Here is a 26560-nt window from a genome sequence, read left to right as displayed (position 1 = left end):
CAGCCTAATACTGACATACACTATTCCTCAAACACGCACACAAAATCCAGAGTACTATGTTAGCATATTTTGCAATAAACATTCAGACTATTCAGTTTTTACATTTTCTGATGAAACTTCTGCTAGAAGATGTACGATGTTTTGTTTTTTCCAGGAATAGTTCAGCTCAAGGTAGCCACATCTGCTGCTTGCCCCCGCATCAGCCCAGTATGGTGCAGATTCAAAAGGGCCACAATTCCCGGGACACTTGCTAAGGGCTCGCTGGAGACGTACCAAGAATAAATAGCGAGCAGACAGTAAGCTCTCATCCCAGGAACAGGTAAGTTATGTATAACGGCCTAACTAAACCCTTAGCAGCCACTTTTATTGCTTGTGAGACTGCAGAAAAGAGAAACTATGTGATGAAGGATTAGAGCTCACCTCTTTCTTTTATCTCTGAGCAAGAAAAGTCACGGCCATCAACGGCAGTCCTCTGAGCACGTGATGGATGCCTCAACTTAAACCAGCTATTGCCCTGAGGAAACATTTAGGTCTTTCCATTGACTGCACTAAGATTTAGAAAAAGCTCTTCAAAACCATAGAGCTTCGAATAGAGTTGAGCCCAGAAGTCTAATATTTAGATGCGAGTTCCTCCCTGCCCCGCAAAGCATGGCAAAACACTAGTCTAAACTCGCTTCAGCTCAGCTGGTTTCAGTGGGAAGGGAGGTTGCTACTTTGCTCTGTTTTCTGAAAGTAGTATTCCTCCCTCTGCTAATTATTTATGCCTTGGTTTTATATTTGCAACAATAGCTCAAGCACTGTGTTGGGCAAGAACTCTCCCTCCACCATCCTCTACAAAGACTGCAGGGTATGACAGAAAAAGGAACAAAAGTAATTCAGCTCTGCCCTTTTCTATAGCACACCCAGCAGGCAGGCTAGGTGTCTGCAGTAAACATGGAATGGCATTCTGTACCAGTAGCTTTCCTAGACATAGTCAGTAAACCCAGATTCATAACTTAAAATTAATGACTAGTATCCTAGACAGGGTCAGTAATCCACAAATAAGCCGCAAGCAGATTTTTTTAATTTAACCTGTAAAGCAAACCACAGTATATATGAAATGGGAGAGGGGGAATCTATATAAAGCTGTACAATGCAGAAATCATGGGGCAAACAGCTACTAGGCCCATGTAACAGATGTTGGTTACTTCTCAACATATTCAGGATAGCAAGTGACTTATTTGGCAGAGGAGAGACAGTTGCTGGAGGAGTTTAAGAGAATCATCTCAGGACAGACATGAAGTATTTAAAAAGAAAAAAAAAATCCAAAACAAAAACACAAGTGGCCTTTGGAAAACAGATTATTTCCAGTCCTGCTAAGACTCATTTCTCCAGCAGACGTCCAAACGGCAAGTAGCCAAGAAGCTGACCCACGTTACACTATTGTACTGTTCAGTACCGTATTATTCAGCCAATTCTACAGCTCAGGCACCAGTTTGTCCACCTGGCATAGATCAGATAAGGGATTCCCACATACCTGAATGGGGCGAAAATAAAGATATGTTAATGTTGGCATTGATGCCAACAGCAAAGCCACTTAAAATAAATGAGTACCAGGGCTGTAGCTAAGTATCAGGCACCCATCTGTGTGGTGTCTGTGCTAAGGTCTAAACCAGTTTCCCCAGATTTTATTTGCAACAGTTCCTTTTCTGATATTTTCTGATATTCTGATATAGGCAAAAAAACCTAATCTCAACTTCAAGTAGGCATCTGCCATCTTCTACACAATCCAGTCAGTAGAGAGAATTATAATATAACCCCTTAAGGTAGCATTAATTGATTAGTTTTATCCAATATTATCTAGTTCTCATTTTCAATTAATCCTGTTAGGGTGGGCATATATACAGAGGGAGAGAATCAGAATCTGCATCTGCTACCAGAGGGAAGCGTTAGCATGCACAAGCACAGTCATGAGATTTATAAAGAGAGTCCGTCTGTGCTGAAGATTAGTAGAGTCGAGACATGGTGGCACACAGGACTAGGAATAATACCTTGCTACAGGGATGGAGGGGATCGGAAACATAATGAAACAAGAACAACAACTATATTTTTACTAGTATACAAATGCCAGAAGATCCAGCTAGAGCAAACCCCCAGGATTCCAACTCATGACATACCCAAATTCTGCTAATTTGAGAGGGAATTTTTTTCTTGGCCTGTCACTACAGAGATGAAGCTGACCAAGAAAGTTAGGACAATGCAGTTGTTCAATGCACTGCTGAGCTAAACTGTAGGCATTTATTTTAACTTTTATTACTGTTTTCCTTATTTGATCAGTGCTAGATTTGATGTTTATTGTATCTCATAAAAAGGCATTACAGTCTCCTGGTCACTCAATTTGATTATGCAAACCAGCACACATGTAATGACTCTAGGGACACAGTCAGGCATCTGTAGAATTGAGTCCAAGATAGAAGAGTTATATGTGCACAAAATACTAATTTCAGAAAGAGTATTTTTTACTTCCTCTACAGATAATACTGGCACTACTTACCACCAGTATAAGGTAAATTTGCATTCCCAAATAAAAGTGTGATTGTAAATTGCACTTACGCACCCATACCATTTTAACGTACGTAGCCTCGATACGTGTGAAAGATGCAGAATCAGTGGCTTTAGTACGAATAGCAGCCAAAGCACCACCTTTCCAGAGCCCTGGATGTCTAACCATACTGTTATTTCCACTTATGCCAGTTAGACTTAGACAATTTAGAAATGACATCATGTGCTACCATTACTTATTCCATTTTGCTGTGTTGCTAACAGGCATTTGGGGCAAACTTTTTACTTTTACAGTGCATTGTTACCTTAACAGTCAACAGAGATGCAGTAGGACGTTATCATAGTCCCTAAAGACAGAGTGCACTGCAAGTATTGCTCAAAGTATGATTCTATTCCTAAAACAGATTTAGGCTGTGTACCTCTCAAGGCAAATAGTTCTAATAATACTGTCTAGCAACTTCTGGAAACATTAAAACTGCACCATCTCTGTGTTAGCCAAGACAGTAAGCCCAACGCCTCTAGGACATGTCTTATTTTTTACTTTATCTATATCAACATATTCAGGACATCAGCTTGCAAACAAAGCTTTAAAACCAGTAGAAATATTTTCCTTTAAAATTTGATTAATGCAATATGTTCGCACACGTGCTCATACAAAAACGATTACTCTCCAAACACTTCACTGGCAGCTAAATTAATTTACTTGCACAGACCTGGTGCCACACATTGTTTTGCGACTTATTTGAGAAACTTTTAACGGGGTTCCTTTCCAACCTTTGTGAGGCTTAGGCTATCAGGACCTACACTGTATTCCATGTAATATAGATACGGAGTTAAAAGAGATCTTGCACTTGTGTATTTCTTCTTACACCTTTCTAGGCTCCTACCCGGGAACCTAACAATCTGATTCCCTTAACATTTTCTTCTCTGTTTACCTGGAAGTCTTCAAAGATTACCCTATTTTCCATGTGATTGTTAATGCTAATCAAGAATGTTTTGTCTCTTGAGAATGAGAGAACTCTCTCCCACCTACCTGCCCAAAAGCATGCTCTCCCTCCCCCACTTCTAAATGAGTAGCTGGGTCAGGTGTCCAACTTCTCATGCTCTTACTTTCTGCCAGGCACTATATATTACAACCCTTTACAGATGTAACTAGGTATACAAATTTTTGTATGAACCATGCATACAGTAAAATATATGTCTTAAAATATCACAAAACTGAAATAAAAAGTTGAGGCATAAAATGATGACCATTCCTGACTGAGTCAAAAGCTTTTCAGGAAGGTATTACAAATCAGAGCAGAGGAACAGAGAGCATAGACAAATTTATTGCACTTTTTTTTGGAACTTCCTACTAAGTGTTAAGAGTTATTCAGTGCTTTCAGGAAAATGTCATTGTGGATATTTACAACGACAGTTATAGAGCAGAATGCACGTCTACCAAGAAATAATTTGGGCCAAAGCTGCAGTGCTATAAAACATCACCCATATTATCTTGTGCCAGAAGACACACAGAAAAGAGACTAGCCTAGCAAGCAGCTGTTAAGCCAAAAATATCCTAGAGCTGTATTTATTCCAAAAATATTTGCTCTTGGACGTAGTCCTTTGGCTCCTCTGTCTCTAGAGAAGGGCAGAATTTTATACGAGTAGTCTGTATTTTTCCTGTTTAATCACCACTGCCCAAATATAAGTGAGATCTATAATAATATTAGAGAAAATACAAGTTAATGATTTATTAAAATATTTCAACATGTATTATTTTAACCTTAACAGGTTACTCCTAAAAATCCAATAGAAATCAGAAAGCTACCTAATTTGAAACAGGAAAAGTATTCTATTATCAAGAAATTCTATTTGCATTTTTGATTTAATGCCATTTCTATTCAGCAGTAACTAGTTTTAATAAAAACAATTGCAAACTGCAAATAAACATTTCTAGTATGAAAAAGAATATGTGTAGTTACCAGATTAGGAAGGACTAAAAGACTAAATCTTGAAGGAACTCTAGGCTTATACTACTGAAACCACTGAAATCTGAGAAAATGAGCAAGCATGTGCGCTTATATGTATATATACGTACACACACACACACACACACACACACACACCCATACGTGCATGCATAACAACTCTTAAAAATAATTCTTAGAAATATTTTATCCAGCTCAGATTCAGGACAACTTTTCTTAGCATTAATTCTCGACAGGTTTGAGTATTACTAGGGACACCAACAGGCTAATTTTTCTACCAGAAGACAGGAAATTTGTAGCAGTTTTGAAAACCTGGATGAAGAAACCCTGCTGTGCCTAATTTGGGGGGGAGAGCAGGTGACAGACGCCAACAACACTGGGCAAATTCCAGGCCTGAGGAATCTCCCATATTCATGTGTACCCACTTCTAGTTTTTTAGTCTCCCACTACGTCATTTTAACCATGGGCCACATGCTATCCTGTGAAGCCGCTTTCAAAGCTATCACGTTCACTGTCAGTTTAAAGATCAGGGTGGAATGGACAATGAACTTTGTTCTACGCTTCCACTCTCCACATTATTAACTCTCCACATGGAAGTTTTTGTGATTGTGCTTGTAAATCAAAGACTAGTATTTTGGATCCATTCTAGTGACCTGTACCAGGAATTTACAGCCTGGTAAAACAGACTGAATTTTCCTAAAGCCAAATATATTTACTCAGCGTTCACTTTGATCATAGGAGGGCTCTTATGTGACTTCACTCAGGAAAAAAGCTTGTTGTTGGAGGTAAATAACTTAAAGCAAAAATCTAACTCAAACTATAATTTGTAGGACTAATAGCTGCCACCAGGCTGAAATAAAGACTGTATCTATAGCATATTCAAAGGCTTAAATGATGCTGACCGGCATACATCTACTAACAATCTAGCTTGCTTCAGTACCGATAACATTGAAACTGGCAGCAGAGATTTCAGCACCAACTATACAACTTGAACCCTGAATATGTCCTTGTATTAGCAGCCTACACAAATTGCATTGCTGCAACTTCACTGGTCTTGTTTGCCAAAGTTTCCTAGATTAAGCCCACCCCAGCTACGATATGATGCTACAACTACATTCCTGAATGCACTTGCTGCCACCCTACAAAAGGGTTTAGACTTTAGAATTAACCTAATCATGTGAAAGATATAAACTATTTTTTTGCATTAACTTTTTTCCCCACAATCAATTTACCCTGTAAAACACAAGGACAAAAGGTACGGCAGCGTAGCAACTGACGTCCAAAAGAAAACACACTTGACAGCTCCATCTCACAACGTAGCCATTCTGAAGTCTAAACTTTTTATACTTAAATTTTATTTATAGTTTTATATGCATCTGCTTGAAAAGAAACTAGTTCTTCAGTTTCAGGCATTCAATAGTGTTGTCTCAGACATCATTAAAATAATACTTACAAATAAAAAAAAAATGCATTTCAGAAAGTAGTTTGCTTGCTCCAGCAATGTAGAAGAAACACCTTTTAGATAGCTTTACAAAAGGGTCTGGGATGAAGAAAGGCGGCTACTTGCAAGTGTTAGTAATCTGACTGCCATATTCAAAACAGCAAGTTCTTCACAGTAAAAGAAGCAACTCAGTGATAATCTAGTACTTCAGAAAGATCTTAGCAAAAGAGCTAACTTACCTGCTTTGAGTGAAACACTCTCATCCCATCATTTTCTCAGTGTCTTAGATATCTCTTCAATACACAAATCCAGCAGGTATTTATAGATCACTCCGATTCATTATGCAAATAGTATGTAGCCTGCTGAATTTAATTGAGAGGGAGGAAATACCTGCAGAAACAAAGATATGGGAATAAAGAAGTTTTCCATGAGCAGTGAATTTACATGCAGCAAGAAATTTTAACCATCAAAACTTGCTTAGTATTTTAGAAGTATAGCTCCTAAACCAAATCTGTGTAATTTAGCCACCTCTAAAGACAGCTCAAGCACCTTTCTAGAGAAAGTATTGTAGGAAGAAATACACGAGGAGAAGGAAAGGTATAGTATACTCACCAGGCGCGTGTTAACGACAGGAAACAGCAATGCTAAGAGGGCCCCATTTAACATATGCATCTGCAACCTTAGAAGAGAGATGAGATATTATTTTCACAGATTAGAAATGAAATGCAAAGTTTTTATGTAGTATGTTATATGTACATGTTATGTATAGTTATGTAGTATTTTATGTAGTGTATCTTTCATAAAAGGTAGCAGGAAATTTGAGAAAATTCTGCTGGCTTTAATTTGAATAAAGCCACTGTTCACTGCAATAACCAGGATAAGAACTCTCTTTAAATAAACATTTTAATAATTTCCTGAAGTAGGACTGCTTCCTATAATGAGCTTTGGATTCCTAGAAGGTTTTGACTGCCTGTTCATATTAATCCTGTTCATATTAATCCTGTTCATGGTCCAGGCTGCTAAATGGTTGAAATTTTGCTGTTCATTTTGCTTTCAGAGCTTAAAATAGACATTTGAGAAAGTTTTTACTTTCATCCAACTCCATAAATGTACATGACATCAAACTAAAGCTTTGGGAATTTGGAAGAAGTCTGATTTTTGAGTCACTTAAATAAAAGAATTATATTTGTAAAGATGCAACAGAGAATCCCAAGCAAAGAACAGGGAAAGAAAGTAGTATTTAAATTACAGTGCTGTATTTTATTTTATACAGCTTTCAGTCATCTCTCCCTGAACCACTGTTGCATCAGGACCTACAGAAGTAAGGTCAGTACTGTTTAAGTCTACTTTATATAAGAGACAAAGTAAAGCATAAATTTCATTCTACAACCACTGCCTGTCATAAACTCTATTAAAAATTACAAAGTTTATAAGTAACTTGGGGCGGGGGAGGAAGGTATTACAATTCCAAAACAGTTCTTCAAATGTCATTTGTATGTCAGGACGTCAGAAAACAGAAAGGCTCATTCTGAAAAAGAACAAATACTGCAGCCTCTGCCCTGCAACCAGTCCTTTGCAAATGCATAGTAAATCCAGGATTTCCTAGACACCAGACTTACTTTGCACGCTCTCTGAGATGAAGAGGCACTAGTACTGTATCTCTGTATTCAGCCTACTCCCTGCCCAAATAAGGAGCAGCAGGAAAAAGTTGTAGCGAGACAGTAGCACCTCCAAAACAATTCATGAGGCATGCCCCCAGCATCATATTTTCCAGTCACTGCCTAGACTAAGAGAAGAAAGAGCCGAGTGAACTGTCACGGTGGCAACTACAGCCATTCCTGATTATCATTCTGTCTGGGAAGTCCCATGACCCTCCTCACAATATACTAGCTGTACCCCTATCATGCAACGCACATGAGAGAGGGCCTTTGAGAGCAAGAACTCTATAGGTAAGAACCTATAAAAAGTATGGGCTGTTTACTGGACTCTACTGCACTAGTCCATTAGACCACTTCCTAAAGTTAGTAACAATAAGCAATATTATAGAAAAGATTGCACACATTTGAGAAATACCCAAATCAGTAGGAATCTGCTTTAACTATTTAACTTATCTCCACATTTTAAAAAATAGACCCATACTGTACATATGGCCTTCCATGAAGATCAGCTACTAATTTTTAGTGAAGATAATCAGAAAGTACGAGGCACATGACATACATTTAACAAGCCCATAGGTTATTCTGTAGAAGGACACCTGTGCTCTCATCAACTACTGCGCGAATAGGTGTTGCCTGTGAGACCAAAACCACCACCAGTACAAAAGAAACAAGGGTCAGTGGACTCAGCACCCACAGCTGAAGCCATGACCCTTTTCAAGGTCTCATCATTCAGTCCAGCCAGTATGTCTTTCTAACTAAGGGCTGGATGCGTATCTTACTATTTTATGACTTAAGCCACAATCAACTTCTAAGCACACCATGCAAGTAGACAGAAATGCAGCAAGGATGGGGCATTACCTGAAAAGAATCATTGCAACCCGACATGGAGGACAGTCAAGAAGAAAAATCTGAAACATTAGGCAAAAAAAAAAGAAAGAAATTAATGATACGATCTTATTTAAACTCTATTTTGTGTATCTTTCTTCCTCAGTTCTGTATGTGACAGATCACTTCTACTAGAAGAACTGTTTTACAGCAGAGCTGGAAAAGACTAAAAATCATGAACAAATTAAAAGATCTCACATTACCTACATATACAAGGATTTAAGCAGTATGAGCAGCATCTAGGATTCAGCTTCTGCCAGTTCCTAAGAAGCAAATCAAGTTCTAGTCCATTTGAAATTCTCTCATTATTAAATATATATATACTTATATATAGATCTCTCTCTCTCTCTCCCTCTCTCAGGGCTTTTGTAAAGCAGATTACTGTATTACCAATCATTTCACTATTGTAGCCTCTATAGCCTTACTTTGGGAAGTGCTAAGAGGCTTTTATAGACAACCATCTTACATTAGATCTTCAAGACTGGGTCCGGCACTGCTGAAGCAAAGGAGAGTATTGTCATTCATAAATGCTTAGTATTCAGCACAGCAGGGACCTTACCATGACCAGAGGATATCTCAGTATCCGTTCTATAGATAACCTTAGCAGTCATCTTTAAATACATTTGTTGCCTTATTTCCATAGAGTATTTTTGAAGTACTGTTTAAATTTCACCAGTAATTAGCTATCTATTTCCTAAAACAAAAAGTAGCCTAATGCAATTTGAGCAGTATATATTTGTTTCTCTTCGCAGGCCAAACTCCTACCATAAATACGACCTGGTTTAAATCCTTATGTAATAAAATATTGTTGATTAGCAACAATCTCCCATCTAACTTTCACAGCAACTTAAAACACTTCACATCAGCAAGTTTTACTCTGGATAAAAAGAAAAAACTGTGCAAGTGTTCAGTGTTAACCCCCTACCCCCCCTTTTTTTTAAAAAAAATATTGTCCACTATGGGGGGTTGGGGGGGGCAGAAGAATTCCTTCCTAGTTTGGTCTGCTCTCTGAGAGAAAGTATTTCAGTAAAAAATGGATCATGCTTTTTTCTGTTGTTTCTAAAATAAGTGCACAATAGATTATTTCACTGCCAAGCTACTAGTCAACTCATTAAATCACTCCAAGTGAGAATATTTGAAGAACATGTCCACTTTGGGGACAAGTTGGATAAACTGAACAAACCTATTTCTTTGAAGTGCTACAGGGCCTACCTGGCCAGGTAACTGATGGATGTTCAAATTAATTACTAGCAGGCAATGTACTTGCTATAGCAACAATCGAAAGGTTGAAGGCTGCATCATTCTATTCAGCCCTTGTGCCTGAAAGGGCCTGTTATTACCATATGAATAGATGCGCACATTTCAAATATTTTATTTCCAGTGCAGGTTCCTAATATACAGCCATTTATTTCTCTAATCAAATTACTTGTATGTTTTAATTCAAGTCCGTCAGTCTCAATAACAGTTTAGAATGTACACATACACTCACAGGAAAAAAAATCTTTTTCCTTAGTCATACAGAACTCTAATAGAGGCACAGCAAGAAAAAGGCATCAATTAATTTAAAGAACCTCAAGACATTTGCTTAGTGAATGCTCCTAAAAGCCAATCAGAGTTTCTTTCAAGTCTTGTATTTAAAAAGCAAGCCATTTCTACTCATCAAGGAAGGTTAAAGAGTAAGTGAACACAATGGATGCATGATGACAATCTGCTAGTGGATGCTTTCTTTGCTAAGGAAAAAACAAAAAACCCACAAAATCTTATGTGAGGTCTATGTATCACCTTACACATTAAGGCCCATATGGCTTCTGGGAAAAGTGTCCAACACTTACTAATTACATTTCCTCATTCCGTCATTTGATATTTTTGCAACAGACTCTGTCTACTAACTAAATTAAAGTTTCATCAACTGTGGACTATATCCCTTCTGTCGTGGACCATAAAATTTTCCCTTCTGTGGTCTCTTATAATACCTGTTTTTTCCCATGCTATTTGTATATATTCAAAGTATATATTCAAAAAGTCCAACTTTTTAAACATTCCATGATATATGTTAACAGAAGGAGAGACGGCATTTAGAGTCCCACTAGTTCATTTGAACCTTTAAATTCAGGTATCTTATGATTTCCTTACATTCATTTGAAGTACTGTTCATACTTAAATGAAGAAAATTCTATTCCTCCAGTACAGATTTCATTTTTTTCTTTTTATTTCCTACATCTTAAAAAAAAACAAAAACAAACTGAAATGTTTTTCTCTGTGTACACAGAGATATGTGTCTTAATCACACCAGTCATTCACTTTTCTGACACACTGCAGAGCGTTCCAACTACTGAACGGCAGAGGAAAAACTAGGGTACAACTCTATGTAGCAGCTGAATCTTAATGTACCTGCTGAATCTCACCATTGAGGTGAAACAGTAGCAAGTATTAAAAAAGTATGGTCATAATAGTTACAAAGATTGAGATGAACTCATCAACCTAATCCAAAATACTTTACTGCCTCAGAGACAGGCAAAGAAGAGAACAGGATTCACAGCTGCTCATTTTCAGGTCAACTCTACAGCAACAAACACAGTTTCCGGATTTGTGATGGCAAAAGAAATATTAAATATTTTTGAGCATGCAAGTCCCTCTGTTATGAGGGATCTTTCAGAAAAATGTGTTTGTCTTTCATTTTTGGGAAGGATAGCAGGGAATTTAACTGGCATGTTTATGTTAAAACTTTAAGATAGTGAAACAGATCTTCAAATGTTTCAGCTTTAGCAATTTAATATCAAGCACTTTCTCTCTAAATACCTACTTTCCATGATAAATAAACCTCACAACCTCTTAAAAGGAATGTTTTACAGACCCTTTGTAGCAGATTTACAGAGGATTATTTCACAGAGTAGATTTAAATGTTAGAGAGCACCATCATTCAGCTCACATAGTAATTAGCAGCCTGAAAATACCTAGTTCACAGCAGACACGCTCATAAGCTCTAACGTACTGAGTGTTCACATACTCATTCCATAATAATATTACATTTCACTGTCATACTGGAAACGCAGTCCTTAGCCTTGAGGTAGGAAACAGCTAAGTCTTATAAACTGAACAATATCATATAAAGTTAGTGACATGGCTGTGAAGAGTACCCAGCTTCTGTGTTCCTGGTAAAACTCTGAAGGTTTTACTTGCTCAGACTAGCAGAGATAATAGCCCCCATCCTAGCTGGCACGTTGCAGACACGAGACAACATATATTTTAAAGTACACTGAAGGAGGCTCTTCCACACACGTTTTTATCTGATCATCATTGCGTACATTCAAGGCAGAATAGCTAAACTTTCAATTTAGAAAAAAGCTGAGAAACAACCGCAATATCCCTCCTCATTTTACCCATTATATTTTCACGTGTTACAAAGGAAAAGAAGGACAAAAGAATTAACTGGAAGCCCAAAATGTACAAAGTAACATTTGAGAGAGGAAAAATAAGCTATAAAATATTCATTGTCTGACCTGCTGAATTCTGGGCACAGTTTTGGTCATTCCCTTCCCTCTCACTTTTACACACACACCACCCACCCAAAAGACAGCAGATTTGGGAAAGGGTTACAGAAGTCAACAAGAATGATCAAAATGTATTGAATAGCTTCCATACATGGATCAATTTAACACATCAAGCATCTTCGACCTGAAAAAGATTTTGGGCTGAGGGGAGCGAGAGAAAGAGAGGATACAAAATCATGGGTGGTCTTAGGACTTGTTATCTGTGCGTTTCCTTACGTGGGCACAGCACTGTGAGTCAGGATGCTTGAGAGACAGAAAGCAGCATTTCAATCTTTCACCAGCACAGGACCAGGAGATTCTGAGATTCTTTTCAAGTAATAAACTACAAAGAAATTCAAAACACTGGTAAATCTGCAAACAGAACTTCACTTCAAGCCTGAGGACCCAGAAGAAAACAGAAGTCAGAAAGTCAGTCAAATTCCTAGTTGCTCTGCAAGACCATAAGTACCGTCCATCCCCATGGGAAATATTTCTGGCACGAAGAACTGCATGAGCAGCACTCCCTCTGCACAAGCCCAAATACAAAGGTCACACCAGAACACATGATGGGTCACCAGGGCTGTTAGAAGTTGGAGACTGTAAGGGAGAGGATTGCACTGCTTAGCTATTCGTCTACTGAGAGGAGACCTGAAAGAGACTAAACTCATGGTTGCATTGAACCAACCCAGGACTGGGTTGAGAATCAGCCTGTTCCATAATGCATTTCTTGAACCATGCACTGAGAAAGAAGAGAAAGCTCCAAGTGATATCTGCAGCTCTGGGACAGACTGCAAAGAAGGAAAAGGATATTTCCCCCCCTGCATTAATATGCTTAAAAATTGTATAGAGTGAACATGTATGTGATCCAATCATTCAGTATTTGATGGAGTTTCCAAGAAATATCATGTCTGAGTTCCTTAAACAGCAGCGATCATTATTTTCTTAAATCTAATTTATTAGTCATCTGCATTACTGTGGTAGGTAGTAGAGCCTGCATGTAAAAGGACTATTCTGAAGACCTTATCAAGGTAATATTGCATGAATTTATCGAGGAGAACTTCTGTAGTGACAGACAGGATCATGTGAGAGACTACAGAGCTGCACAGGGATCAAAAGATAGAAACATTATGACCTAGAGCAAAATGTTTCTTCCTTTGGACTTAGACGCACTGTTCTCTCTAAGAAGTGAGCAGAGCAAAGTCTATTAGGATTCACACCACTGTTAAGTGAGGTCAATGGAACATTTCTCTCCCTTGTGTATCAGTCCTCTCCTCCCATGCAAAAAACACAGAGAGAGAAAAGGCAGTCTTCACTATTCCTATGGTAATGTATGCCAACTCTTCATTTGTCAGCTAGTCCAAAAGGAATATTCTGCAAAGTATGCCTTCCCTACCTTTAATTTCCTGGCAGGATCGAGAAGATAGCAATACGTAGATATCACAAAGTATTACATTTGCCCTCCACAAATTCCTGTTAAGCTCCTTCCCTTTTAATCACCGGAAGCAAGCATAACCACTCAGAGGGAATAAGGAACTGGGGAAAACAGGTAATTCTTTTTTTTTTTTATAAATGCATTTTTAGACGTCAGAATTTACAAAAAAATTACTCCTTGACATTGCAGTAATGTCTCTAGGTAAAAGTCAAAAATAACATGCATGGAAAAAAGGCTAGATATCCACTGAAATAAAGTGGTATTTTGCAGCAAGTTTGGGGGCTTTTATTGATTATATCAGTTTTCCTAATGGCAAAAATATTAAAATGCACCCACATCTCCAAAGTGTGAACAAATTTAATGTTGGAACAAACACCTAAAATTCACAAAAGACTGCAACTTTATGAAACCACAATGAACTATGTTAACATTAACCTGACAGCTCACTTAAGACAAATTAATTTTCTAATCTGCATGCACTATGGTAACCCCTAATAGTATTTTCACTTCTTGCACTTTAAAGCATTACTTACGCTGCAATTACCAGATCAGTTTTGAGATATTCGAGGTTTCCATTATTTGATTTTTCCAGTTCATATGGAAATAATTTTATTTAAACAGTCTTTCACAATTTGCAAATCTAGACTTCAGCAATGTGCATGTGCACCCGTATGAGTTGGAAAGAGGTAAAGAACACAGTCAGACACATGGAGTTTTCCATTTTCCATTTAACTGTACTGCTAGATTGGACATGGTAAGAAAGGAAAGGGATTGGGTGAGGGGGAGGGTTGTTTGTTTTTTTAATCCAGCAGTGCCTCTTAAGTACATTTGCTATCAATCACTTTTGGTGGAGGGGGGGAAAAAAAAGTCCCTGATGCAAGCAGATTTTCCTAAATGGCATTATTACAAATCCAACATGCTCAGATGTTGAGAGAAACTCAAACTTCAAGATGTAAATGTCCTGATATGTTACCAGGCTACTACCTATAGTAGCTAAAATTTACTACGTTAGGAAGATTGCTAGCATTTTCCCCATCTTGCCATTATAAGGCATGACTAGCCTACAATTGAGATCCTAAAAACAGCTGATTAAATCTCTAAAATGAAAGGCTATGATACATGCTGGAGTCAAGTCTAGAAGAATTCTCGGATACTGATGAGAAGGTATATATTTGTTTTACAAGCTCCAAAAGGTTTATGAGAACACTGCCATTTCAAAAATCATTTCTCATGTCAGCCACAAATTTTCCCATTTGTCTGTTTGTCTAATGGTTCCTCGCTTCTTTGACATTTGATAAAGCCACATTCCACCACTAGTTTGACTAATCAGCATTTCAGAAAGCAAGACTACTAAAAATCCCAAGAGCTGTTCTCAAAAGGGAAGCACAATCTTTCATTTGAAAAGGATGCAACTAAAGAGTATAATAGCAATAATGTATCTGAACTGAAGTAAAATATCTTTTCAAATATCTAGGCCTGGATACCTTCCAATTTATTTAATGTTACTGTGCCACTCCATGTGCACTATGAGTAAGGAGAGCTGGGGGTTTTTCTATTACTTGGCTGCCTCTCCAGTTTTAGATTCCAAAATATTCCAACACTCTTCAAAATATTACACCTAAAGCTCCCTTTAGAAGTATTTTAATGACATTATTTTTGAGTTGGTGAATTGAGGGAGAGAGTATAGTCAAAACTTGTCATGAAACACTTGTCTTCTACTAATCTTTGTCCTACTGAGAGACAGATATGCAGAAAGATGATTTTGCTTGATCAGAAATAAACTAACGGCAAAAGAAGATGATCAAAAAGGCAGAAGGGGAAGGAAAGAACAAGTCACGCAACTAACTATTCCAGATTAAGCTTCAGACAAAGTAGCACCCATCACATAGATAGGAATGTTTACAGAAGTCCAAGGAAAGTTGTTTCTGGCAAAAGTTGCCTGAGCATGCTACAGGTAAAACTCTCATGTCTCATAAATGCAGCACAGAAGATTTCATTTACCTTTAATAACAGCAGCTTGCCTGTCTCTGTGAGCCATCTGTTTGATTTAGTGCCTGGTTGCAGCCGCAGCAGACTGGAAATGTATCTTTCTTTTCAAACACTCCAGTCATGCTCAATTAACCAGGTCATAAATTGATTGTTTTAATACACTATTTTGAAATGAAGAGGTTAGCTTTTAATTGCTACTTGCAACATTCAGAGCAATATGAAAAATCCATGACCAAATTCTGGAATGAATTAAAGAAAAAGAGAAAAAAAGGGGGGAGGGGAGGAGGAGGGTAACCCTCTGCTCAATCTCTACCTAAATAAAAGCCTTTACTCTTTCTTAGGTGTATCAAAGTACCCTCTAGAGCAAAAGAGATTAAAAGGTATGTTTAAAAGGTTACAGTACATTGGCTTTCACTGTAAACGTGAAAAATATCCATTTCCCCCCTACAATGATAAAACATAAGGCAAGGAACATTCAAGCAGCTGGATAATTTAAAAGGTGAAGAAGATTTTGTTAAGTCTAGAATTCATTTTTAAAATAAGTTCAAAACAATCAACCTATTATTTCTTATCAGAAAGTAGTATGCTTTAATAACTCCACCATAAACCTCGATACCGAATCAAGGCTGTAAATTAGATGTTGATCATTTTTATTAATTATCAATTCAGCACAAAGCAGCCATATCATTTAGAAGCCATCTGTGTGCCTACTAAAAAGCAACTCTTTAAAACTCATAAATACAGTTTGACAAATCAGGAGATAAGGTTAAGATCTTTTAGAATGCCAAATCTGAAAAGAGAACGGACACTAAGAGATTGTTACATTCTCCTTGCTATACAGCAACAATTAAAACGTACTTAACCTCTCAGCATAAGAAGCACAGTTGCCTTTCTGCAGCTGTCAGATGGATTCAGGGATTAATTAATTTGTCCTGTGGAACTGTTAATCTATTGTTAAGAGTACTCACAATTCAAAGCAACATTGCTGGCAAAGCATTACATAACACTACAGTAAAAAGTGGTTCCTGTGTTACACAAAACAGACTCTGGGAACATCTGAAGCTGCCTGCCCCTCCTTCCAACCTCCCAGTTTCAACCTGGGGATGAGAGAGGTGTAGCAAGCTGAACAATTTCCATCTTCTACTCTCAAGACTAAGTAATGTCTTGTAAATATATATATATTCATTGGGACATTCTAGGTTAGTCTCCCCTTACATAGGCTTAGCTTGTTTATCAGAAGAACCTGTACTCCGTTTCTTCCATTATATAGTCCTAGGTGAAAGATTTTCTAGACTTCTCGTATTTTAGGATTAATTATTAACATAGGACTCAGGTCTTCCTATGTGTATCACAGCAGCATTAGTAATGACATCTTAGGTATAGTTCAGAGGGAAAAAAAGTGCACTGAGGCTATTTTTCTTCCTTTTCCTCTAATCACCATCTGCACTAGGCCTTCACTAGTAGTGGGTTACTTCCTTCCCCACTCCTAGCTTAATGCTGTTAGCAAAAGGTGACAATAAGAAACTAATCTGGGGGAGAAGAAAAAAAATGCTGACTAGAAAAATAATATTCAAGTCTCCAACTTCCTAATAAAATACTACAGGTTTAACTTGCATTTACATCTGTCAATGATTCCGTGAAAGCTCACATGTTCCCAATAAGATTTTCATATGCATAGTCATATCTATTCACTTTTGTTACATATGCAAAGCATGAAGTTTCATATCACAGCTTCCTACAGAAGCAAAACCATTTTAGCATATTCTTGCTCTACTCTGCCTCAAGTCACTAATACCTTTTTAGTGTCACAGTTCACCAATCCCTCAGTTGTGCTGATGAAACAGTTTAAGGACCATATACATTTATTCCTTCAGTAGACAAAAAAAGCACATTCTGAAAGAAACCTTGTTTATATACCATTTCCTAAGATATGCAGCTCTTTCATATTTGACATGTTACAAGGATAAATTTACTAATATTCCCTCCAAAAAACTAAACTGCTTTTCAGGGAATCTGCCACAGCAACAAAGCATGAAGACATTAAGGAAACAATGTTAAAAGATCAGGGAAGCTGAAAAAAATAAAATGCTAAAATGAAGACAATTGTAGAATTAAAAGACCTTAATTCATCGAGGCGTTAAAACTCAAGTCTTCAGTAACTTGATCATATAATCTGCCTCTCTCCTCCTTTATTTCCCCCTGCCCCCAATAATGGACACTTCAGTTTCAACCTTTCTGTTCCTCTGTTCTAAAAGCAAAATAATGTCGCCTAATATCACAAAAAAGTAAATTATTGATATTTTAGGGGGGGGGAAAAATCATACATTGTTACAAACATTAAAATTAACTTTCTTGTGGGCTATTCTGTAGATTAAAACCTGAATGGTATACTGAATGTTTCTAGCTTTTCTTTCCTGGCCAATACAGGGGGATGATTGCATCTTCAGCCTCAATAGATGTTTTGGCAAAGATATGCAGATAGTGGACAATGATTTGGGAAGATGAAGGTTATTTGGGAGTTTATTGGTAGTTTTATTGAAGACTCTGCATAATCTTATATTTTCCTTGTTTTATTGGGCTACCTCTTCTAGACTGTTTTACAAAAAGTTCTTTGACTTTATTCAATTTCATTTAGACTCTTTTTTTCCCTCCTAAAAATAGGATATTATGTTCATCGCCTGTACAGATACAAGCATTCTGCCTTTACTACCTTTTGATCCTGTTGGCCAATGGCAACCAAATTTGATAGACTGCAAGATCAACTTTCAGATAATTAACTTCCCATAGCTTTTGTCCAAACTGATGTCCAGGCAGGGCAGAGACACCTTGTAAGTGCCTCCCAAAGCCTAAAATAATAATATTTAAAAAAGGTCAAAATGGCATTGCACATGAAAAAGGTTTCCATTAAAGAGTGCCATCAAACACAAAATATAGATATGAAAGAAACCAGTCTACACTGTTTTTTGGAGTTTACAGAGCTAATTTAAAAGATGAAATAAAAACAGCTGATGTTATTCTAGTAGGATTTGAAAAGTAAGTTTCAAAATAGTACCTTTTGAGTATGTCAGGATAATTAGGATAATAAAACGAGTCTTAAGCACACTGATTTTTTTTCTTGAGCACAACTTAGAAGATGACTGTATAAAATTATTTTTAATTTTTTACCCAGAGAGCAACTATCTTAGATCATAGGATTTCAATTAATTCTCAGAAAAAGTACAGTCACCGACATTCACAATTACCATACGTATAAGGGATCAGTCCAAACTGAATTAAGTTCTGTTATGAAGGAAGAATTATGCAAACAACTATAAACTTAGCTTGATACATGACTTATCTTCTACCTCATAGCTGCTACAATACCGTATGGAAAAGGCTTTTTTTTCCTAGATTTGTTCTCTAAAAATTTTTAGTCTTTTAATGGTCATGTACATCATACCTTAAAACACATACCATCCATACTTGCCTTTGCAGTTTGTCCACAAAGCTGAGTTTCAACTACTCTCAGTCCTTTCACAATACTGCATCTATCTATACCCTTTGTAATTTCTTCAGGTGGACAAAGTACTGAAGAACAGAAATGTTTTTCTCCCAGTTTTCTGAGCACTCGCTGCAGAGCCCTATATCCGAGTAAAATACGAGTCACCTGCAGTCCCACCAACGTTTTCTAGTCAAAAATCCATAATTTGTTTTCCATATTGGCAAAGAGAATTATATTTTGGAGATAATCACTAACCACTATATCTTCAGTGATTGGCTTATTACATTTATTTCCCTGGACTTCAGAGTTATAGGTTAGTCCTTCTTTGGCATAAAAACGCTTTATTAATGAGCTCAATCAAGAATACTCCTGCTTTATATATAACATCAGAAGCTGATAGAATTAAGAGGGTTTAGCTGAGAGAATTAAGAGAATTTAAGTTTTTGGCTTGATAGAGAAGCTAGAATGCAATAAGTTTCTATTTTTCCAAGCTGCAGGATTACCCAGAGATTACCCTGTGATTACCCAGAGATTCGTACTGTTCTTCTCAGTCTCACTAATAAGGTATTGATGATTTTCCTAATAAGGAGATGATTTTTGATTATGTTAAAAAATTAACACCATGTACCATACTAAGTACTTCTGGAGCAAGAGGCAATCTTTAAAAACATCAGGATAATACATATGTAATAGTTGTTTTTATTATAGAACATCATGTTAGCCAAAGAAACCGGAACAGTGACATAATCCAAAAAAACCCCAAGGCATATAGCACCATATTCCTGGTAATTTAAGTTGGCATTTCACTAACTACCAAAGTATTAAAGTATAAACAACTAAATTCACTTGGCACTAATTACTTGTCAATCTGAATAAATATAAACCCTTACCACATGACATGACATGACACAACATACCTGTGCCCCTTGAACTACTGCCATCCTTCTAGCAGTGAAATACACCCTTTGGCAAGAAATAAGCCTTGCCGCCAAGAAATACTGGTGCTCTCGGTGCTTCAGTTGTTCTCTATCTGCCCTTTTTCACCACACACTATGATGATTTTCCTTTCCAGGAATCAGCTTTAAGAGGAAGTATTGCAAGTTAATTTGCAGTTAGAGAAAGAAAGACTTGTTTTATGCTGAAGACAAGCAGCATGCTTCATCATCTGATGTTTATGAGCTGCGATTATGCACATCTTCCACTTAAGTTTAAATGAAGGATTTCATGTCTACCAGATAATATTTCAGACCACTGAAAGGACTGTTGACCTTGCTACAACAGGCTCACACAGCTGCTAAATGTACTGATTTGGGAATAAGCTGTAAGGTATACTATGCTCCATATATATGCTCATATATATCTCCTTACATTTTGGAGAGCTTACATTGTCATAGGAAATTTTGCCTTCACTGCTCTATATCTTCCCCAAGAATCATAATACATGCAGCAGTGAATGAAACTCTGTAAAAAATAGCTTTGCTTTAGAATACTGCTGCCCTTTAAAAATTGCATAACTCATTAAACTTTTACATGCAGGCTATTGCTCACATTACCCAATACAGTTGTTGCCATTATTTAGTGTCATTTCTATAAATATTTACTGAATTTATGTAATCAAACGTTCTTCATACCCACTATCAAACAACAGGCTACAAATGACCCTAGATTTTTAATTCAAGGTTTTGAAGAGAGAGAATATAAAAAACACACACACTGGACTCTTCCAAATATTAAAAGATATTTAGGAGCAGTGTATGTAAATTTAATTTACAATCACACCTAAAAATCACATTTGACCACCTAATCAGATTTTTTCCAATGTTTAAAAAATTGGGGGGGGGGGGAAGGGGAGGAAGGGGGAGGGGGAGGGAGAGAGAGAGAATTAATGAATTATACGCTGGGACAGATTCCCAAATGATGCAGACTCAGTCAAGCTATATTTATTACGTACGTTCTAAAAACAGCCCATTGTTTCTAAAAAACACAGTAGCCTCTTACAGAGGACAGGAAGGCTCCAGGTCTCTAAAGAAGCTAAAACTGGAAATAGTGAACATAGGATTTATTATTTATCAAATTACAGATGTACTTAGCATTGATTTTAATTATACAAAGTTCAGCTCTAAGATCAAGATCACTGCGTGAAACTCAACTCCTCTATATTTTAGACATTTCTTCCCCTTGTCTTCCCCCCCCCACCACTTTCCCTTTAATTTAGTTCCCTTTGCCTAAAAAGATCATTGTTTGATAGAACCATCCAGCAATGTGTGACTATTTCCTAAAAAGCATTTTCTTAAGGACATAAATTTTGCATTTAGGACAGTCTATTCCAGCCAAAGGTATGTTCTATACATATGGTAAATCTTTTCCTGCTATACAAGGAAAAACAGGATTGCAATACACTACTGGTCTTAAAATGTGTCCCCTTTAGCATACCCTTTCATGCCAGGTTTACAGCAGTATCATTGGTCCAATCACATACTCAGTCTTAATAACTGTTTTTCTCTTTTTTTTCTTTTTTTTTTCTTTAAGAGGTATTCAAATCATCTTCAGTAAGAGCACTCCATGTAGAGAAAGAACTTTAAAAAAAAAAAAAAGTCAAGCTATAACAGAATTCTTACTTTCTATAGAGGCCATTTCTCCTGCTACACCACACCAACTAAATAACTGCACTGCACAAATACACCTCCATCCCCGTGGGATAGCTGTCAAAGACACTACAAAAATTCCCATTCTACCTTTATCCAAAAAAAAAAAAAAAAAAAAAAAAAAAAAAAAAAAAAACAGCTTATCAAGAAACAAATAGTTTCGGTTCCCCCCACCCTTTTTTAAATGATGCTGCACTTACATCACAGGTGAAAAAACAACATTGTCATTCTTCCTCCAAAAGTTAAGCAAGAAACCTAAACTAAGTCCAGGTGTGGAAATAAACTGTATTATTTCTAGATGATTCAACTAGCTGACAGGATGGCAACAAGCTCTCTGAATCTGATTAACCAAGAGAACTGTTTTGGTAGTTTAAATGAGTATGTTCGTTTGACCAACACTTTAGCCTTCTGATGACACATCTAAACTAGTTCTTCCTGCTTATGAAGGAGATTTGATTTGAACACTGGTTGGCGTAAGTGATATGCAGAAATTAGACACCTGAACAAAACACATTTATTTGCACAACTCAGTAACCATTATATTATGCAGTTTTGTCTACTCAAATACACCGCAAGGTTTAAGTCTCATTTTATTTTGTTAGTTCATTTCACTTTTAGGTCATTCAAAAGCAGGACTTTTGCTTTTATGCAGACAAAATTGGAGGGCAGTTTCCAGTTCCAAATATTTCTGGCTTACAGCCCAGAGCCTTTGTTGCTCTGAGATGAAATAGTCTCAGCTTAGAAAAGGAAAATAGAAATCGAGTGCAAGAAGAGACCTTTACCAACAGCTACTGTTGGCTTCCCTTTCAGTGACCTCAAATGTTGCAGCACGTTTCATCTCTTCACCTCCTACCACTGTTCATCCTATTGTTTAGGCCCAGCAGCAGGATTATGTACAAACAATTGTAAGAACAGAAGAAAATGGTAACATTGTATTTTCATATATCTCATTGCCAACCTGCTGCCTTGAGCAAACTCAGAGCAGAAGAACAAAACTCACAAGATTCCAACCGTATATATTTTTTCTTGCTGATGGAAGACATCAGTCTTGTTATCTAACTTGTTTTCTCTATTGAACGCTGTTGTTTTGCAACTGTTTTCATCCTCGACATTAAACATGGGCCTACCTATACCTAAGGCAGCTGTTTAAAGATGAAGAGGCGTAACTTCTGCATTTTGCTGACATACCATCTTCTGAATTTCACAGAATAAATTGCTGTATAATAACTAATTTCCAATTAGTTATTAGCATAGATTTAAACATGCTCCACAACTGGTTTGCAACTGTGGTCTGAAAGAGATTATTTAAAAAGAGTTGCCCATGCCTCGCTACAAAAGGTAAATCTCTGTCTTCCCGGAGGAGACCATTAATAAATGAGCTAAATAATAGTAGCTCCCTGATTTATGCATAAATACCAGCTTTTTCTGAACACCTATAATAAATATCACATTACTATTGTAACATAATATCATAATACCATATCAGGGGAACTAAACTTATCTGTCATAACAGTAATCTAACCTTACCTTCTAATCCAGAGAATTAATCGGAAAATCTTCCAGTAAATATTAAGAGTTAAAATAACATGGCCACATTCCATTTCTTTTCATTTCTCAAATATTTCTACAGCTCTTGCCTAACTTATGTTTTCCATTTCATTACCAATATTGACTAATTGATTGCACAGCTATTGTTACTACTTTATGGGCAGCAAGCGTCCTATAGTCCTATGAGCTAACATTGCATCACTGCTAAGCAATTTACATACCCTACTAATTAAGTTCTGGAACAGCAAGTTAATTGCTATAAATGTCTTGCATATTTCTGTAAAGAGCTTGGTTTTCCCCTCTTAAATGGATACCCATCTCCCTTAGACCTCTGGTACTACAAGAAAACAATGTTACCATTCCTTTTTCAGAAAATGCTCTCCAGGAGTGAAAGTAAGAACTGGCTTGATCTGATACAGCCTAGATCAGTTGCCCCTGATCCTTTGCCTTCTGCAAAGGGAGACTGAGAGTAAGAACTACACTGGTTTGATTTTTATTTGTTATTGCTATTAGACAGATATTTTTATCATGGCAGCTTTTATGAAAGTCTTTTTGACATTCTTTTATTAATTCTTGAGCTTAAATTTTGTAAATTGTCCAGTGTTGAGGCTAGAGCATTAGAGAAATTAAACAAAATTATAAAGGAGTTTGGGAGATGTCAAAAATAATTACATTCTCAGTGAAGGTGACTTCTAGGTACATGTACAGGACCATTGGAAAATAGAGCTCATAAGGTTTAGATATCACAGTTCAATAATTGTTTATGAACATTTCCAGTATTCCAACCGCTACACAAACTGTATATTAAAGTGCATCTGCAAGCTAGACACAAGTCATTAAGTTACACAGTGTACCCACAGGTATTCAGCCAGACCACTTATTTCATCCCACAGATAAATGTGACAGAGGTAAGACTGGCCTCCTTACCATTCAGCTTTTAAAATTAGAAAGCCAGTATCAAAATTTTCTGCACGAGGAGTAATTCATTTCTTCAACAACTTCACAAAACACATTCACATCCCTGAAAAAAAACTTACCTGAAAACGTTACCAGTGAACTACATCAGCCTGTTAGCAACAGCCTTGCTTTCATTAAATTTGGTGCAAATTTTACCACTACTGTCACTGGAAACAGCATTTTCTATTCTTGAAGCAATGATCAGGTAAAGGTAACTAATCTTTTGCCTTTCCAAGCAGGAAGTTTGACATTAGTATTTTCATTTGACGTTTGCTTCTTCATCGATTTCAGTTTGGCCAATTAAAAACTAAATCATTATTAAAAATTTATATCAATTCTTGACATTTGTACCCTTGTTATGCACTTTTGGTCCACAACTGACTATATAAAAATACTGCCTTGCAAGTATAAAGCTAAAGCAAACTTCCTGGTAACCACACATGGGCCTTACCTCCATCATAGTGACCACATGACATGGACTCAGTAGGTAAATGACAGTCTTGGTAGCAAACTTGAACCCCACCTCCAGCCCAAAGATGAGACAGAGAGCCACCAGTAGCAGATTTTTGCCCAAGCTCTCCTGCTTAGCCTGGGGCTGCTGTAGCAGATGACCCTCCAGCTCCCTGCAGTGCAGCTGCCTCAGCTTCCACAGGGACAGAAGGATCTCCACAAAACCCACACTGAGGAAGACCAAGCTCTCCAGCAGACGCTGCTGCCCGGAGAGAAAGGCAGCGCATTCTGGCCCTCCATTGCCAGCAAAGCTGGGCTCCACCCCCCCGTACAGCCAGTCCAGGAGATTATGGAGGCTGTAACGGGACATGGTGGGATAGTGCCTCTTCTCCTCCCCGTCACTGTCCAGGAACAGGTAGGAGCAAGATGGAATCAAAGCCAAAATGCTGTCGGGCTGACGAAACATGAAAGGCAAGGACGTCCCCTCTGTTCCCTCCCGAGCTTCAGGAGAAGCCAGCAGCCCCCAACAAGGCTACACTGGGGGGTTTTCCTCTTGACGCCAGGACGGTAACTGCAAGCAACAGCCTGCAAGGGGAGAGGAGTTACAGATGAACGGGGTCACTGCACAGCGGTGCCAGCCGCTCGCCCCGAGACCCGTTACCCTCCCAGCCCCGTTAACACCCTTCACTCTCCTCCGCCTGAGCGTTACAGGACTGCCCTTCTCCTCGGCCGGCACTCCCACGTGCCCCGCCCCGCGACCGCCTCTCTCCCCTTACCCGGCCCCCACGCCGTCCTGCGCCGGGCTCCTCGGCTCGCTGCCCTCGGCCTCGGCCTCCCCCGCCTGCGCGCCCTGCTCCCCCTGCCCCTCGGGGCCGTGCGACAGCCCTGCGCGTCCAGCCGCCGCTGCCCGGGCGCCGAACGGCCGCTGCCCGGGCACCCGACGGCCGCTGATTGGACGCCGGACGGCCGCTGATTGGACGCCGGACGGCCGCCGAGCGGCCCCTCGCCCAACGGCCCCCCTCGCCCAACGGCCCCTCGTCCGCGCGCCCAACGGCCCCCCTCGCCCAACGGCCCCTCGTCCGCGCGCCCAACGGCCCTTCGCCCGCGCGCCGCGATCGGCGCCCTCAGAGCAGCGGCCCGGGACCTCAGGCAGCGGGAGCGGATCTCGGCTCCGTGAGGGAGCGCGGCTCAGAGGCGGGCCCGGCGCCCCCAGCCATGGGGGGGCAGAACTCCCACTAATACCTGTCATAGTTCAGCGCATGTTCTAGGGGATAACACATCCTATCTGTTATAGAAAAGACCTTCCTAATACGGATGAGTAAACTGCAGTAAGCAGAAATTACAGTTATTTCAAATAACAAAGGTTTGTAAAAAATACATACAACAGAATTCCAATAGCTAAATTGAGTTAAGATGTAACAAATGTCAGACTAATTGTAAGATAAATTATGCTCATCCCTTATGTGAGATTAGCTTTGCTACTTAATTTTTATGGAGGTTCTTATAGAAGGTCTTCGGCATTCCTTCATCCACAGCATCTGATGTTCAAATATTAACATTTTCAGTTGTGGTGCCTTAATTTATAAATAAACAGAGGGCCTGAAAATTCAGGAGCCAAGAGGTGCCAGGCAGACGCTGCAGAAATTAATAGAAGTTTATATAGAGGCTATTTTGGATGATACTGTTGTGTTTCTACTTGGGGAACATTTTTAAATGGATTAATCTTCAAGTGGAAATTGTGAACAAGTGGCTACCTGACAGAGGGGTTTTTTTTGGTTTTTGGTTTTTTTTCCGCCTCTCCTCTTTGCCCTTATAGGTGAAACTGAGCACAAACTGAATCATATTGTCTGCTGCAAAAAGAAGTCATCCAACCCCATCTTTATCTGTCATCTCGTTACAGCATGCTCATGCTTCTGTATGAGCTCATTGTTAGAAGTTTTTTAAAAAGATCTATTATATATAAAAATATATATGTATTGAAAGGTGCTAATCAACCTCAAGCAGGTCACGTGACTGGTCATGCGGATCTAAAA

The 26560-nt window shown here is 38.3% G+C and overlaps 1 long non-coding RNA gene across 1 annotated transcript; it reads left to right on the top strand.

Moving 5' to 3' along the window:
- The first annotated feature begins 219 nt into the window (after positions 1-219).
- On the top strand, positions 220-8896 carry LOC135326607 (uncharacterized). The gene is made up of 3 exons (XR_010386913.1): positions 220-319; positions 7226-7278; positions 8602-8896. It is a non-coding gene; the product is annotated as an uncharacterized LOC135326607 (long non-coding RNA).
- The last annotated feature ends 17664 nt before the right edge of the window (positions 8897-26560 follow it).

Source organism: Dromaius novaehollandiae, unplaced genomic scaffold, assembly GCF_036370855.1.
Source record: "Dromaius novaehollandiae isolate bDroNov1 unplaced genomic scaffold, bDroNov1.hap1 HAP1_SCAFFOLD_32, whole genome shotgun sequence".
Lineage (NCBI taxonomy): Eukaryota > Metazoa > Chordata > Aves > Casuariiformes > Dromaiidae > Dromaius > Dromaius novaehollandiae.
The sequence above is the reverse complement of the archived record's forward strand: the minus strand, read 5'-3'. Positions and strand labels throughout refer to the sequence as shown.